This window comes from Panicum virgatum, chromosome 5K (assembly GCF_016808335.1).
Source record: "Panicum virgatum strain AP13 chromosome 5K, P.virgatum_v5, whole genome shotgun sequence".
NCBI lineage: Eukaryota > Viridiplantae > Streptophyta > Magnoliopsida > Poales > Poaceae > Panicum > Panicum virgatum.
In genome coordinates, this window is record NC_053140.1 from 1,999,868 (window position 1) to 2,014,308 (window position 14,441).

Genomic DNA, 14,441 nt, shown 5'->3' on the forward strand with positions numbered 1-14,441 from the left:
CTTTCCACCTCGTGCGTCGCCATCTTCTCGAGCATCTTCTCATCACGCACCCCCTGGCGGAAAGCAGTAATAATAGATGCATCTGAGATACGAGGAATGGTACCCCGTACCTTGGTGAAGCGCGAGATGAAAGCCCGAAGCGTTTCCCCGGGTTTTTGCCTCACGGCGTGAAGGTGTGCCTCCACACCATGCTGCTGGTAGGCGCTGGCGAAGTTCGCTGTGAACCTCGCACAGAGCTCTTCCCAGGACTGGATCGTCCCAGGTGTGAGGTTCATGAGCCAGGTCCGGGCTGGCCCAGACAAGGCTACATGAAAGTAGCTTGCCATGACGTCGCCGTTGCCACCAGCCGCTGTGATGGCGGTAACGTACACCTACAGGAATTCCGACGGGTTAGTAGTACTGTCGTACTTTTCAGGCAGGTGGGGGCGGAACTTGGGTGGCCACGCCACGGCGCGGAGGTGCTCCGCAAGCGTAGCACAGCCCACCCCGGCCACCGGTGCACCTGACTGAATCCGGGCGTTCACCGGAGGCCTGGGTGCCGCCGCGTCCAGATCGACATTGAGGTTGCGTCCCTCAATGTTGAGACGGCGCTCTCGCGCCCTTTCGACAGCGATGCGGGCATCCTCCCCCGCGCGCCGGCGGTTGAGCTCCGCCCGCAAGTCTTCTGTTCGTGCACCCCTCACGGTAGGGGAGCGCACAGATGCCGACGCATCGCCCTGACGTTGGTGGTAAGGTACCACCGCGTTGCCAGGCGGAGGTCGTTGCCCAGTCTTTGCAGAACTGGGGGAGGCCTGAGCCAGATGGAGGAGACGATCGACGTCGTCCCGCCACTGCCTCAGGGCGTCTGGCGAGGCTGCCTCAGCCGGGGGGTTGCGAAGCAACTCCCCAGCCGCTGCCAGCGCTCCGCCGCTCGCAGCCTGTGAGGGGACCCTTGACGGGCGCCCTGACTCTTGCCGGCGGGCGGCGCGCGCCACCGCCAACGGTGCCTGCTCCACAGGCACAGTTGCCCCTGGAGCAGGAACGCGAGAGGCATGTGGCGTGGAGGACGCCACCCCCTCCGTCATCTCCACGTCGTCCACGCAAACCATGGGGACGAAGAAGATGATGAAAAGCGACCAGCTGACTCCCCTACCTGGCGCGCCAAATGTCGTGGTGCTGCAAACCACAGCCGGGTGGCGGAAGGCACCCGCCCTAGCCTAGAGGGTGTGTACTCAGGGGGTAGCTAGTCTTAGATCGATCTCACTAAAGAACACGAGGAACACAGCAGGATTTAGAGTGGTTCGGGCCGCCGGAGCGTAATACCCTACGTCCACTGTGTGTTGTATTGCCTTCCCACGAGAGTGAGAAGGTGCGAGAGCTTGAGTCTGTCTTGATTGTGGAGATGGTCCTGTGCACAGCGGGCACCTCCCTTTTATATCTCAAGGGGGTGCGTGCACGGCTGTTGGATCCCCAACAGGTGGGTCCAACGATGCAATATAAAATAACGGATTGTTCATACATTATGGCGTTGCAGGCAAAGGAGATCTCTCTCTTGGATTCCCTCGCCTGCTCCCGGAGCCCTCCGTCCATCATGTCTTGGCGCTGTCTTGTCGAGACGGATCCTGACGTAGCTAGTAGCATCGCCCGTCACGTTGCTTAAGCGGGTGGCGTAGCTTGCGGCGTAGGCGGCATGATGGAAAAGTGCCGTGCTGTCGTATCCATTTAATGCTGCAGACGGGCTCTGCGCGGGCGCGGCTCAGGCTGCTGCACTGTGCTCCTTGGTAATACGCGGCGCGCAGCGGGGCCTGACAAAAGGCTGTCTTGTGTACCGCGGCGGCAGAGCACGCCTTGTCCATCGCATTAAATGCGGTAGGTGGGCGAGTCTTCCTGCGGAAGACTCGCGCACGATCCCACGTCTCCGGGACACGTGGCGGCTCCGGACCCCTACACGGTGAGGGGAGTCCGGACGGGCGCAGGAGGTCCCGGACCCCTCTGGGGGTCCGAGGCCTCGGCGGTCAGCTCGGAGCTTCCCTTCCGTGGAGACACGTGGCGTCACCGGACCCATCCTCAGGCGGGGAACGGTCCGGGGCCGTTGGCCTGGTGAGGGAAAAGCCTGGCCTGTGGGGCCTGGCTACTCCGTCTTTCCCGCGCAGCTACGGATAACTACGCGGGTCCTGCCTTGCTGCAGTAAGAGTGGGTATCCCTGTTACAGGGTACCGATAGAATGATTTTGAGGCCATTGAACAAATTGTAGGAAATGAATGATTTATCGAGAGGGTCTAGAATTTTCCATGAAGCGGAAAAGAAGAAGAGCATACACCATTAGATTTTATAAACATCTAACACTAACCCAAAGAGTCCATATCAAATGTGACTAATCCAAAGTGTCCATGTCAAATACGATTAATCCAAAAGGTTCATGTCAAATGCGACTAATAAATATATACATTCAGAAAAAAGGAAAATATGCACAACATCTACAATTGTAGAGCTAAGTTATAAATTAAACGTGTAGACAAATTTGATATTTGATGATCAAAATATGATTTCAAATAGAAGACAATAACTGCCTAGCTTATATATATAAAAAACATAATTCTACATGAAAATGTTAAATAATACTGAACTCTTTTGCACATTAGTTTATTTTCAAAGCCAGATGTGCCATTGCCCTTTAATTTCGGTGTTACACAATGTTTTGCATAGTTGCAGTGCATGGTAACACAATGTTGGTTAAGAGAAATCAGAGTAGGTTTCGGGAACGACTTACTGTCCAGTACTTTAAGAACCTTTTTTTTTTAGAATGAGTACTTTAAGAACCTTGGGTTGCTATCTCCATACAGCTCGGGGCTGAGCTGAGTAAACAAAGCAAGCAGGAAGTTAGCACCTTCTCCAGCAGAATCAGTTTGACCGACTCATCCAATGCGACGAACCACTAGAGAATTACAGGTCAATGTGTACACATTTCCAATCGAGATCAGGGTGATAGAATCTAATTAATGAGCACGAGCTCTGCCTCGCCTTAACATACTACTATACAAGTCAACACACAACCACATGCATGCATGCTGACAGAGGAATGATCCAAATATGATATCATTCCGATCCATAGACATAGGTGCTGTTTGTTTCCTGGGGTTAAAATTTAGCTCCTGTCACATCAAAAATAATCTTACTATTTAAGAGTATTAAATAAAAACATTTATAATTTTTTTGACAGATGAGTGCTATTTCGCGAGACGAATCTAATGAGCCTAATTAATTCATGATTTACTACAGTGATGCTATAGTAACTATTCTCTAATCATGGATTAATATACCTTATTAGATTCGTCTCACAGTTTATCACTAGGGTTCTGCAATTAATTTTGTAAATAAAATTTATTTAATACTTCAAAATAGTAAGATTCTCTTTGATGTGATATGGACTAAAATTTAACCCCTAGATCCAAACAACCACATAGAGTTTTTATTAGAGTATATTTGGTAGTTTAGATATTGTATCCGGACTGCCATACATATCCGGTGGGGTTGCCTTGCACCCCAAGTCTTGTACTCTTATATATACCGGCCGATGCCTCAATGCAATACAACAATCCATCCATTACACCAATTCCATCTTTCTACATGGTATCACGAGTTTAGGGTTTGAGATCCTATGCAACCTTCCGCTGCCCTAACCCTAGCGCCGCCGCCTTCCCCCTGTTTCCCACGGCCCCCCTCCAGGGCGCCCCCTCGCCGGCCTTCTAGCGCGCCCCCGGGGAGGTCGCCCATGACCTCCGCCGGGGGCAGTGCCCTCCATCACGGCGGATCGAGTTAATCCGCCGCCCTTAGAGTGTCAAGCAGTAGCATATCGGCGTACCTCGTCACCCGCATGGAATCCGCCGACGACCCGATCCGCGCTGCCGTGGTGGCAGTCGCAGTCTCCCGGCGGCGCCCGTGACCCACCTTGTGCTGTCGTGGTGGCAGCAGGGGCTCCGCGTGGCGCCTTCAACTCGTTGTCGACGAATTCCGTGCAGCACCTCCGCTCCGACCCGTCGCCTTCACGCCAGGCTTCCGGTCTGGATCCCGCGTCGGCTGCACCGTCCACCCGGCGGCCTCCTCTGCAGCGCCCGTGCGGCTCTGTCCCGCGCGCCTCGCGCGGGCTCCCTCCGCCGCCGGTCGCGCCTCTACCTTGGCGGCTTCCTCCACATCCCGGGGGGATCCGTCGTCGCCGGCCAGGACGTGCGCCACGCTCCGGATCCGCTGCCGTCCCTGGCGGGGATCCTCCGCCGCCTCCGGCTACCTGGCGTCGCCGGGAGGGACGCGCGCCACCCGCCCTCATCGCCGTCGCCTGGCCACCTCTTTCTCACCCTCTGTTTCTCTCTCTCTCCCCGTGGCTATGGTCTGTCGTTGACCATGATGAGCAGGGGAGAGGATAAGAGTGGGGAGGAGGCCTGTGCTATGCGCACCCAGGGGCTCTACGCGAAGATTTGCTGCTGCTGATTTATTTTTGGTTAGTTTATCTGATTTTTACTCGATCACTGATCGAGATTGAATCGCCCACCGCCCGTCGACCTCGTGCCTCTACTTCGACATCGGCGTCGACTTCACCGGCCTCTTCTTCGTCTTCGACATGCGACATGGTGACATGGACGGTGTAGCAGAACCGCCCAAATTAAACCGGCTTAAGTGCGCTAACTATCATCTTAATGGTTAATCAAGTTACTGTGTACTTAAAACGGTGTAATCCGGATGTCTGTCGGTTTAAGGATCGAAAAACACTGGAAGTCTCGCACAAAGACGAGCACAGGTGATTACAAGCAACCAAGGCTTTCAAACTTAACTTACAACCAGAGTTAAACAAAAGTCTTCAAACTAACTTACAATAAAATTTTACAGGCCAGGGTTACATTTCGAATACAGAGTTCAAACGCAGCGGAAAAAAATACAAACAGTTTGAAACAAACTTCAAAATACCGTACGGTAGATAACGTCGATGGCAAAAGACGAGCTTCACATCTTGCCCACTGATGTGAGGCTCACCTGCCTTCACTTCACGGAGAAGACGGAACCCACTCGACCGTCCAACCTGGAGGAAGAGGCTGACCACTCCAGGACGCACTAATTTCCTCGGAGACTTCTGAAATACCACCTGCTCAGAAGGGTTACAACCAAACCCTGAGTATACTAATACTCAGCAAGGCTTACCCGACTATGGGTATACTTAGCCCATTATCTAGACATGCAAAGCTTTTTGGCTCTGGAGTTTGTTTTGCTGAAAAGCTACTAACATTGGATCCTTACTTTCAATATTTTAGCTCCAATTGTGTTGATAGCTAGAAACTAGGTTTGCCTAATTCTCTAAAGCACACATGGTTAATCATATTATCTTTTCAAGAACATCAACATAAATTCATCTTTTCTCTTTCTGCCTTTCAATCCTTACTACGATGCGACGCATTGACCAAGGCTCTCATATCCGCGAGTCACGGCGAATCGATCCGATTTAACCTTGCAAGGTGGACCTAACTCACACGACACATGTAAGCCCCGTCGGGCCATGCGCGTCAACTGTTTCCACATTACCACGGCATCTGAACTACGCCTGCTAAAACCCAGGTGATGGGCCCCTCGCAGTGAACTCCCGGAGAACCCGGAGGCGGCATCCTATCCAACACCCGCCAACTCCCACGCCCAGCGTAGCATGACGGAATTCAAATCACCGCTGTAACGTGGTACACAGCTTACCGGTTTCGACTACCTCCTACTTCCGGCATGTGGTTAGTACTGTTCAATCCTCAGTCAAAGGGCCAACAACGGAACGGTCCTCAATCGACACAGGCGGAGACTCAACTTTCCTTACTCAATAATCATGTCCAACTTTACCTCCGCCCGGTCTCCATTTCCATTCTCATAGTATTAATTCTTACTTTCTTATTGAAGTATCAATCCTATATCTCGCGGGTGACAGGAAATCACCCGTCTTCTACCGTATCCTACTTAAGCATGGCAGTGCTACCGACCTATCATGCTAGTAAAAGACCGGGTATCCTAAAGATAATGCATTCAAGGTTCCAAGTAACTCCTAGAACTTAATGCACAAGTACTTTAATAATACATTGCATAAGCTTTAAAGTAGGGTTATGCTCCGGGGCTTGCCTGGGTTTGATACAAAGTCAGTTAGTTAGCTTGTAGTCTAGCACCGGCTTGACATCATCCCAGTCCAAGCATGCACTCTAGTCGGTCCTTCCGTCTTCTGGATTGGTCCACCCGTGCACCATCTTCTGGCTCGGCTTCAACATTGTCCTTTAGTTCCACGCATCGCGCATCTAGTGTACCTAAATGATATGCAACGATGTAAATGCAATGCGATTAAAGGAAAGACATGACTGGGTAATCATTTATCGAGTACACACAATAAACAAACTCAACACGCAAAAACGGTTTGGTGCTACAACATGAGAGTTCATTCAACTTATTTAGCCTGAAGTGTTTTCTTCCGGAAAGCATTACTAAATTCATTTAGAAAAGTCAAGCAACATGTAAAGCAAGAAGGGTTAGATTAGAACTTTATTTAACTAGCAAGTAAAAAAAATAAGCATGAGAGCACACCAAGACCATTTAAATTAACAAGCCAACATAAGCAAGCTAACAAAATTAACCAATAAACTGGTTCTCAAATGTTAACAAGATCTACACAGGAGTAACACAATAGCAAGATAAACTAACCAATTAAAGATCTACAACATGTACACCTCTTCTGATCATGAAACTTTTATGGTGGATTACACATGCAAGACTAGGATACTGTAACAGTTTTAGCTCATGAAATAAAGTTAAGCAGCATGTACAAACAAAACTGATTAAACGAGGCATAAAGTAAGTTTTAACGAAAATGATAGCTAGGCATGTCAAATGTCCATGAAACTTTTACGCAAGCCTAATAATCTAGCGTGCAAAACACTGACCAAAAATGGCAGCCATGCAGTGTATAGAACTAGAGATCTAATTAAAGCTCTAATAAACTTGCATATAAAATAGAACAAAAACTAATGCTCAAATAAGAAAGTGTATGTAATGAAACTTGTAGATTTTGTTACAAGGAATCCAAAACAATTGAGTTTGTATTTTTCTAATTTTTCTATAAATTGTTACGAATTTTCAAAGTTCACATGAAATGAAACAAATTCATACTACAAAACTACAGTGGCAACAGCCACGCCATGGCCACCAGAGCCATGCCCTGCGGCGTGGCGAGCCTGGTGCACCGGCGATGGGCCAAGGCGGCGGCGGGGCAAGGCAGCACAGCGGCCAGGGGAGCCCTGCGGCCCCGAGGCGCGCGGCGGGGGCGCCCGGGCCCGCGCAGGAGCAGCCCGCGGCGTGCGCCGGTGGCATAGCCCGGCGACCACGGCGGCGCGGCGGCGTTCCGGGCAGCATGGCGCCGGAGTTGAAGAGGAAAGGGGCCGGGGAGGATGAGGGGAGAGTAGGAAAGCTCACCGCGCACTCGAATCGGACGGAGGAGGGCCGGAAGGTGGAGCTCGACGGAAGAGGGCGGAGGTCCGAGCGGCCATCAATGGCGGCCGGCGGGGAGGTGGTCGATTCGGCCGGGGATTGGCTCGAACGGGCACGGGATGGGGCGGAGGAGGTGGAGGGCAAGGCAAGGGAGGTCGGGGCGCGAAGGATCGAGCGGGGGCGACGAGGTTTGGCCGGTGCGAAGCCGGCGGCGGCACTGCTCGACTCGGCTCCGCCCGAGCTCGAGGAGAACGAAGGGAGGGGAAAACGGAATTGGGCACCGGGATTGGATAAGCACGGCTCGAGCGGTGGTCGAGAGCAACGGCGCGGCGACACGTAGGCACAAACATCGAGAACGGCGGCGCGCGGCGCCGTCACGGCGTGAGACAGAAAGAGAGGGAAGAGACGAGAGGGACATGAGGGCAGTTTCGTAAATAAACTGAAGTTCCAAATGCAGTTGGTAAATTTAGTTTTTCTCCTTTTTCTTGGTCTCAAATGAAAAACTTTTGAATATGAAAGTTGTTCAAAATTTTGAGATCTTCAACTTTTGTTTCAGGCACTTTTTCATTTGAACACTGGTTTGAAAGATAAAATTTGAAACTTGAGTGCATTTGAAAATGTCCTAATCAAAGCAAAATTAAAGGTTTTCTTTAAATTTCGTGCTGAAACTTGAAATTTGGCCAAAATGAAAGTTGGAGAGGAAGAAAAGTTCTACAACATTGATGTTGGGCAAAAGTTGATTCGAGTTTTGGATTTGGGAGAAAACAGGGGTCAAAGCTAAGTCAAAACTGAAATTTAACTAAGCCTACACGATTAACAGTAATAACCATGCTTAAGTGATGATTAGCGACTAAGCACGGAATTAGCATCTAAATTAACACTGGGGTGTTACAGACGGTGCCCTAGGGGACGCCCATCTGCACTGCCCTCCTCGCCGCTTCGTTCGCACATCGACCTTCGCCGGCTCGTCGTCGCCTTCACCGATCTGGACGCCTTCACCGACTTCGTCCACCGTCGTCTCGCCTTACGCTACTCGGTCTGATCAGCCGATGTGCGTGATCCACCCGGCTCCCGTGACGTCCGTCCTCGTACTGCACGCCTCTTCCCCGAGTATGGAGGGCTGCCGCTGCTTCGCCTCTTCGGGCAGCCGCGGCGCCACCCGTGGTCTCCTTCACCGTTGCATCCTCACCGCCGCCGACTACGTCCACGACCTCATCGTTGACTTATCGCTGCGCGTCCCGCGCATGGTCTTCATCAAGCTGTACGGGTTCTTCGCCATCTCCTTCGAGCACCGCCGCCGCGCAATCCGGATCATTCGGCCTTGTGCTGCAAAATCTGGGTTCCCTTCCTCACTTCGTCTAGCACAACCACATCGCCAGCGTCGCCATCTCGTCCCCGCCTGGCTGCATCGACTTCGGCATCGCTCCCTCTACGACTGCCTCGATGTGTCGCCATCTTCGTCTCCGGCATCTTCTCCATTACGCCACCATCATGGCGCCTCCTCATGCGCCCGCGACTTCATGTGCGGCTACCTCGTCTTCGGCAACTTCGACAGCTCTACGTCGACCACTACTCTACACACGGCATCTTCGACCATGGCTCCTTCAGCTCGGCTATCTCGACATCAGCACAAAGGGTTACCATCCGCATGAGTTACTCGCCGGTTTTCTCTCCAGTTGCAACATCCGCACCACACCGACGTTATGACTGCGGGGGGATGTTAGTCCGTTGGCTACTGCTTTCGGCTTCTTCTCCAGTCTCACCGTTTGCGGTGCTCCCGCTGTGACTGCGGGGGAGTATTAGAGTATATTTGGTAGTTTAGATATTCTATCCAGACTGTCATACATATCCGGTGGGGTTGCCTTGCACCCCAAGTCTTGTACTCTTATATATACAGGCCGAGGCCTCAATGCAATACAACAATCCATCCATTACACCAATTCCATCTTTCTACAGTTTTTTAGAGAAGAAACCCACTACGGCGCTAGTTTGGCGCTAGTTTACCGTTGTTCTTTTTCCTTCCACTTCTGTAAATTGTCTTAGAGCATTAGGCCTTGTTTAGTTGCTTCGTATAAAGTTTTTGAATTTTTTTTTCACATTTGACGTATTAAATATAGACTAATCACAAAACTAATTACAGAACTCGTCTGTAAACTACGAGATAAATTTATTAGGACTAATTAGTCTGTCATTAGCATATGTTACTGTAGCAATTTATTGTCTATTCATGACCTAATTAGGCTCATTAGATTTGTCTCATAATTCACAAGCAAACTATGCAATTATTTTTTTATTTCGTCTAGATTTAGTACTCTATGGATGTGCCGCAAGATAATTTTGGAATTTTGAATTTTGCATCTAACTACGTCCATTCGCCTGTCGATGCAGAATGAAGCTTCAGTGTCTTAGGTTACAGCACATGACGACATGGCGCCAAGTACTCGAGCCATGTTCCCGCAACCGGGTTGCTAGCTGGCTCCAGCCTTGGAGTATGCAACCAAGATTTTAAATTCTGTCGGATGCTTTCCATTTATGAAAAACATGCTCAGTCACAATCACAAAATAAAAAAATTCTGTCGGACACACTTTCACTAGAGTAGAGGGTGGTCCGGCTGGAGGCAGAGTGCCCCGGTGCCACTACGGGAGTGCCCCAGTGTCTTACTAATTACTCCTAACCTTCGAAAAAAAATCAGTGGATGAGTTCGGTCCTCCTAACCGAACGGACTGCCAACGTTTTAGGTAGTGTCTGGTTCAAACATTCCCATGTCTCAGTTCTCTGCAAAAACTAGCTAGTGTGCTTCTTCACAGGAATATACTACACTGCTACTGAAGTTGAAGCATGGAAAGTGATTGTTCAGCAGTGGATTCCTGGGGACTGATGCCCTGCAACCGCAGTTCCAGTGTTTTTCCTCCCTTAAATGTCAGAATGCAATCAACCGATGGACTACTGAACTGTAAATCCTAGTAGACTTTGCTGTCTTTGCTACGCCTATAGCAAACCGGTGTGTGTCAGCAGCGACCATAGTGAAGCCATATGAGTATTCCCTAGGCTTATACATGGAAACATCGATGCATTTCAGGCGACAAGTTTGAGCATTTAGATGCAGTAAGTTTTTTTTTTTGAATCAAAGATGCAGTAAGCTGGGACAGCCACGTTTGCTGCTGCTGAGGATGTTTTCATGCATCGAACCTGCAACTGCAACATCTAGAGGCGTCTTACCGTCTAACAATCGGACGTTCCTCACCTCAAGGGCAGTAGTCTGCTGCCTGAAGGTGCCATCGGCTTTTGCAGCAGGCCGCGGACGCGGTCAGCGTTGCATCGTTGAGGCCCTCCCAGCTCCAAGTCCAAGCGGCCGGCGGCGCTGGATGGACCCAGATCCCGAGGCGCTGGAACACCTCGACGCGGCGGAGCTGCGGGCGGAGGAGGTGCGCGGGACGGGGTCGGGCGGTGTCGTCCCGGGTGGCCGGCGGCGCTGGCCGCGGGCACGACGGCACGGGAAGATGTCGGCGGCCGCTGCGGAGCTCGATGCGACAAGTGGAGGCGCACGTTCAAGAGCGGAGGCGTCGCCGGCGGCCGCAGATATGACATTAGCGGAGGTTCCTGCAGCGTTGCGGGCGCCGGCGCGGCGAGCCCGAGAGCGCGCGCCAGGAGGGTTGGGGTGAGACGATACCATCTCCCCCGGACGGTATTTCATCTACCGTCCGGCCTGGAGCATTAACAGCCGTTGGATCGGGACGCTGCGGTCAGGATTGGGTTGAGGAGGTGAAGCGGCAGCGTTGTTGGGCCAATCGGATCCAGCCCATCGTTTGTTATCGAAGCCCATTGTCACTCAAATGGAGGCCCATTGTTTGCCGCCATGGACGGCCGGGGAGGCCGCACGCCGCCGTGGCGTTGTAGCTGTAGCTTCCGCGCGCCCCGCAGCACGCCGCCAGCGCTGAGCTGCCGTCGAACCCTGCGCCACGCATAGCGTTCCAGCAGGCAAAGTAGAGGCCGATCGAGGACGGGCATGCAGTAGTCGCCGAGGCGGAGACGATCTTGGCGTGCGGGTGCTTGTTCTGGAGCTCATCGATCTTGATCTGGACGTACTTCTGGAGAAGGTCGTTGTGGCACAGTGGCAGCGCCAAGCAACCCGTCGGCAGGTTGCTAGCAGGCACGACGTACGGTGCGAGTGGGGATCAGAGCCAGCTCATAGTCACAGGATTCGGGGTCGAGGGTACCCCCGACCCGAAAATGCGGGGTTATTTTGGTCCCCGCCTTGTAAAAATCTCTCACGAGGACCGTATCTCGTCCCTCGACCCAATCGACCCCGAATCTGTGTGACTATGAGCCAGCTCCCTCGGGACGGATGAGAAGGCAGTTCCGCCGGGCACTATGCCTCGCCGCAAGGACACATCAACGGAATTAGGAACGAGCACCGGCGGCTCGCAAGAGGCCCGCTCATCGCGTCATCGAGGGAGGCAGATCCTCTGGCCGGAAGAGGGGACGGAAGCACCGGAGGTGGGAGGAAGATGAACAGGTCTCCTTATGTAATCTAGTGACCAATCTCGGCCGCCCAAGTGAGATCTAACGGTTGGTATTTACCGTCCACCCCTGGGTCGCTGTCTCGCCGGACGAGTGGGCGACTGCCGCGTCACGGCCGTTGCTCGCGCGCTCGCCTCACTTACCGCGTACCGGAGGGCCCCTAGAGATCTGCTCGTGCACATAGTGAACGGGACCGGCGCGGCGAGGGCCTTCCCCGTTCCCCGTCCTCTGTTCACCAGGGCGGCCGAGTGCTTCCGGGGCGCGCGGCGTTCGTCGCTGCAAGCTCCGGCCTGGCTGCAAGGCTGCCGAATCATGTTCCAGGATAGGATGATTCGATTCTAGCGGCCGTGGCGCAGACATCTCGCCGTGCCTGTCCTGTGTCCTTGGCCAACTCCATGTCTCTGCTTTGCTTGTTCTGAGTTCTGGGACACCATCGGCTGCACGGAGGACGCGCGTGTTCGCCGCTGGTGCGTTAAGCATACACTCGCCCGCCTCCCGACGCCGGTACCGTGGCTCCGCTCAGCTGCGTCACCGGGGAGCAGGAGCGGATACAGGAGAGGGGCTAGGGGGGCTCAAGCCCCCCTAAGCTCCCCTAATTACACGTAAAACACTGTAGCAAGACCTCCAAATCACCATTAAATCTTCACACAAATCAACATCTCTATTGTTTTAGCCCCCCCTAGCCTCCAATCCTGCATCCGCCACTGTCGGGGAGGTCGATCCTGTGGTCGGAAAGGGGGGGTGGGGGGGGGGGGGACGGGAGCACGGGAGGCAAGCGAGGAAGAAGAACCGAGTCTCCTCATCTTGTCTGGTGGCTAATCTCAACCGCACAAGTCCGATCTGACGGTCAGCAGGGGCTCTGGGGGTGGACGGTATTTCATTTACCGTCCACCCCTGGCCTGGGACGTTGAATCGCCGGACGGCAGCCGCGTCCCGGCCGTTCCAATCGCAATCTCGCGCTCGGCTCACCGTCCGTGCACTGGTGGCCTCCCGATTAACGGAACCGGCGCGGCGGAGGCCCTCCCCGGCCGCTGCTCGGTGCTCCCCGCCCGAGTGGTTCCGAGCCTTTGCGTCGCAGCAAGCTCTGGTCAGCCCGGCCAGATGCCGTTGGCTGTGCGCAGCTGCGAGACCCCGGGGTCGTGTTCTCCAGCAGGCTGTGATCCGACTCTCGATCGAGGTGATGGCGGCACGGACCTCTCCGCGTGCTCATGCCAATTTCCGCTGTCCTAGGTCCTGACCAGGGCTAGACCTGTCATGTTCGTGCCTGTTCCGAGCTCCAGCAGCGCATCGGCTCTAATGGCTACAACACGCTTGTGGCTCCCCGCCATCGGTGACGTGCGATCACGAATTTCATCGAACACCAGCTGGCCACCTTCGACGCCACGCGCGGCGCCCAGGCTTGATGCTCTCGTGCCCCCGCGACGTGTTCCGGGCTTCCGGCGGCCGCCGTTCTCAGCTCTGCTTAGCCCGCCGCCTCACAATGAGTAGCAGGACGAGAAGTCTGTTCCGTAGGGCGGTGCGCAAGAACAGATCATAGGAACAAGCGTCTGGGTCTGCCTTCCACCGCCGGTGCCAGGGCTCGCTGGAGGTTCAGCCGACATCGAGGGACGCGGAAGAGGGACGGGGCTCGTTAGTCGGTAGTCGAACGAGGAAGAAGAACAGGGGATCTCCTTATGTAATATCTAGACCAATATCGGCCGTACAAATACGATCCGACGGTTGTAGGGATCCAGGGGTGGACGGTATTACATTTACCGTCCACCCCTGGGGTCGTTGTCTCGCCACGGATCGTCGTGTCCCGACCGTTCTCCGCGCGCACGGCTCACCTTCCGGCTTCCGCGTCCTTGTGGCTTCCTGAATGTCTAGCTTCGCGTCCTGGCCGTTCTCCGCGCGCACGGCTCACCTTCCCCGGCCGCTGTTCACTAGCTCGCTGTGCGTCGCTGCAAGCTCCGACCAACCCCGGCCGATGCCGCAGGCCGTGCCTGATGCGAGCGCGTTGGCTCGTGTTCCTGGATAGGGGAATGTGATTCAAATTTTTGACGCTAGGTGCAGGATCCTCATGCCTTCACAATTCAACAGTGACAGAGAAGATAGCAGAAGAAATCTCTGAATCTCTTGCTGATTCAGAAATAAGAAGCTGCTCCAATTTTTCTTGGCGTCCTACTCTGGTAGCCTGTTCATGACCTGATGGCTAAGATGAGTTCTTCTTGAGGAGCATTGGGTTGAAGAAGCTATGTGTAGCCATGGCTTCATGCTCTTGTGCCCGCACGCCATGTTCCCGCGGCCGCCGTTCTCTCTTCTCGCAACGAAGATCGGCGCGCCTAGCAGGATGAAAAGGCAGTTTTGCCAAGCAGCGCGCCGCCCTCGACGCGAAGGCACGTCATCGAAACAAGCGCCTAGGTCTTCCTTCCGTCGCCGGTGCCGCAGCTTGCAAGAGGCCCGCTCA